We start from the raw sequence: 3,804 nt of genomic DNA, 5'->3' as shown, positions 1-3,804 counted from the left end.
TTGATAAACTCAAGCCTATAGAGCCAAGTAGAGGAACACCCAATAACAATAATCGCTTAATGCATGCAAAACACATTTTCTTAGTGTGTGGATGCATTCGACAACATACAACTACAACTACATCTACATCTCATATACGATTCTCCTGCACCTTTACTTACTTTTTTGTATATTATTTAAACATCATATTTTAAAAAGTTATCTTTTCACAAACATTATACCACTGTAAGTTCTCCTAAGAATATTGAATATTCTCTAATACCACCCAAACTGAATGACTTAAATAATTTAAATATGCTAGAGTATGAACACATATGAGAATGAAAGTATTGTAGGAACTAGAAACCTGCATTGTTAATTTATTTTATACACAAATATTGTATACTTGTACTTTTTTATCTTTTCAATTTAGATTATATTGATAATCCATTATTTTTTTATAAAAATATTTATGATTGTTTTTATTTCCTTAAAGCTTTGATTTTTTTCTATTTGTAAATGTTACAGAATTCAAAATGAAATTTCATGAGTTTCCATCTTTTTATATTATAATTTTGACCATTAATATGTAGTGTTTTTAATTTTTTCTTTAACAAAATCTTTTGATCATTGATATGTAGTGTTTTTTATTCTTAACGAAATGTTAGTTCAAATTCATTTTTTGTTTCACTATTTCTTTTTCATTTAATTTAATTTTAAATTTACTTTAATGGTTAAAAATAATCAAGATATTATAACAGAATATTTAAGAAAAAATAAATGAATTTGAAAAATATTATATAAGAGTAGAAGTACAATTCAAGTCACACATATATATTTAAATTTCATTGATATATAACACCTGTAAACCTTCATAAAAGTTTCTTTATGAATTATATTGTTAAATATGTCATCTTTGTCATCGTATTTTAGTTCTACATATTTCAAAATGCATCGAGCTTGAAATATTAAACTTGAGATGTAACTAAGACATGTGTGACAAAAAGACATTAAGGGCCTCCTTTTCTCCTTTGATTGTAAGTGATAGTTTCTCTTTAAAAATTGAGAGAGCATAATTGTGTATATGTAGACATCAATATCTCAATAGAATGATACTTTTGTACTAATATGAATAAAATTGTAAGTACTTATACTAATTGGTGAAACTTAAGTTCAATAAACCTCCTACTAATCATGATTGCACCCTTTCTACGTCTGTTGTAACTTTTAAAATTGAAAGCTCTTATTTTCTTAATCTCATTTTCTAACTCTAATTTAAAATAAACACAAATAACTTTAAACTTTTATGATTTTCTATTATAAAATATTTGAATGAAAGATTATAGCTTGAAATTAAACTTGATTTTTGATAAAATGATTTTCTACTCTAAAATAATTGAAAGAAAGATTATAGTATGGAATTAAATTAGATTTTATATAAAATGATTTTCTACTATAAAATATTTGAAAGAAAGAAGATTATAGCCTGGAATAAAATTAATTTTAGATAAAAAGATTTTCTACTATAAAATATTCAAAATAAAGATTATAGCTTGAAATTAATTAGATTTTAGATAAATGATTTTCTACTATAAAATATTCAAAGGAAAGATTATAACTTGAAACTAATTAGATTTTAGATAAAATGAAAATTAAATCTAATTAAAAATAGAACACTACTAACAAAATTCTATTTCTTGGAGAATGATATATTACATTCCACATCCCAAATATTCTCCCCCTTCTTCGAAAGCTACCAAGCAAGAAGAAGACGGGAAATCCAACAAAAGGAAATGGTATTCAATGCAAGCTCAATCTAATGAGATATTCCCTAAAGAGCAATTTGAGTCGGGTCGGGACGAGACACCGGATTGTAAGAAGAGGCGCTGAAGAGCATCAACATTCAACGCAGGTCAAAATGAATTGCAAGAACATAATTGCGGCCATATATATATATATACTGGGACTTTGGTATGAAATGGATATTGTTGCTGTGTAAAGATGAGAATGGAGAAGCAAATGAAGGCAGGGGAAGAATGGGTTCGCGGTGGGGTAATAGGAGCCGGGGCCTTTGGTACAGTCAGCCTTGGCATAAGAAAGTCCAATGCGCAACTCTTTGCTGTCAAGTCCACCTCCACTTCCATCTCATCTCTGGAGCATGAGTACAACATTCTCCACTCTCTCGACTCTCCACATGTTGTGCACTGCCTGGGCAAGGAGTACACCATGGAAAATGGTGAGAGTTTTTGTAACTTGTTCATGGAGTACATGCCAGGTGGCAGCATTTGGGATCTCCTGACCAAGTTTGGAGGACAGCTGGACGAGTCAGTGATAAGATGCTACACCAGAGGCATCCTACTTGGCATTCAATACCTCCATAGTCAGGGGTTTGTTCACTGTGACATCAAGGGAAAGAACATTCTTGTGGGCTCCAATGGTGTGAAACTTGCTGATCTTGGTTCTGCTAAGAGAATTGGGGATAATTTGGAGGAGGCAGAGCATTTGAGGGGTACTCCACTGTGGATGGCTCCTGAGGTTGTGAAGCAGGTGGATCAGGGGCCTGCTTCTGATATCTGGTCTCTTGGCTGCACTCTCATTGAGATGAGCACTGGAAAACCTCCATGGGGCACCAATTTGCATCTCCTGGCTGCCATGTACAGGATTGGCTTTGGAGAAGAGCTTCCTGAGATGCCTCAACATCTCTCAACTGAAGGCAAGGACTTTTTGGAGAAATGCTTAAGAAGAGATCCCACACAGAGGTGGAATTGTGAGCGGTTGTTGGCCCATCCTTTCCTTAGTCAGGAAAACCCATTCAGGGGACCTCAATCTCTGCCCAGCAGCCCTTTGGATTCAGAATGCTCTGAATCTTGCTCTTCTACTGGTTCTTCTGATTCTCCCATCTTGGCATTGCCTAGTAATATTTCAAGCACTAGGGAGTCGAATGGAGGGGCATGTGAGGGAGATGAAAGTAAGAAGAGTCGTTCTCCCAAAGATCGGATTTTGAAATTGGCAGCAGGAGGAGAATTCAGGGGAGTTGCAGGGGATGGTATTAATTGGTTTTCAGATCCACTCCCCGATCAGTGGATTGTTGTAAGGTCTCCAGAGCAACTGAAGCCCTTCAACTCAGCTGAACCTTATCAGATGTTCTTTCCCAAGGAGTTTCCTTTTAGGCAGGCCGAAGCAGAATGTGTTTCAATTCCAGAATCTTATAATTGCGCCGCAGAGACCTTGAGTTCAAAATCAGAGACTTATCAGTCATTTTATAGCAGAGAGGTTAATCAAATTGATTATGCGCTGTGTAAAGTTCAGCATGTTAATTACTTGCACATGGATAACTTCGAAACTATGGATGTTAGTGATTCTGGATCTTGTAACACAGAGCCACTCATATTTGACTCCATGGATGTTTTCCAGCCAAATATTTAGAAACAGTGAAATTGCTCCACAAGTATACAATTGTACTTATGCCATTGAAGTGCTGTCCACATTGCAATGACAAGATGTATAAATCCAATTCTAATTGTTTTGAAACAATGAGCTCCACAAGCTTTAATTGGCCACCAACGAGTCTACAGAATTCTTCTGCGATTTAATTCTGAGTTTGTAATTAAATAGTTTGTCTGCACTTTACATTAACATATTCATGGTTCAAAATGAAGAGAAAGTTTAGGTTTCTGTTAGGAGTTCTGTTTAGTTTTTGCTTTCAGTTTGAATAAGCCCTAGTCTTTAGGGAACTTGTTTAGCATTTCTTGTTGCACTTATCACATTGATTAGCTGTCAACGTGCTCTTGTTTATCTCATTCAGTTTAGATTGTAAAGGCTATT

At 34.1% G+C, this 3,804-nt stretch overlaps 1 pseudogene; it reads left to right on the top strand.

Annotated features, from left to right (window-relative positions):
- The first annotated feature begins 1,980 nt into the window (after positions 1–1,980).
- Positions 1,981–3,405, top strand: LOC149580504 (mitogen-activated protein kinase kinase kinase 20 pseudogene; annotated as a pseudogene).
- The last annotated feature ends 399 nt before the right edge of the window (positions 3,406–3,804 follow it).

This window comes from Cupressus sempervirens, chromosome 1 (assembly GCF_028749045.1).
Source record: "Cupressus sempervirens isolate cs-2001-9-10 chromosome 1, ASM2874904v1, whole genome shotgun sequence".
In the NCBI taxonomy this organism is placed as follows: Eukaryota; Viridiplantae; Streptophyta; class Pinopsida; order Cupressales; family Cupressaceae; genus Cupressus; species Cupressus sempervirens.
This window is presented reverse-complemented; position numbering and strand designations above follow the sequence as displayed.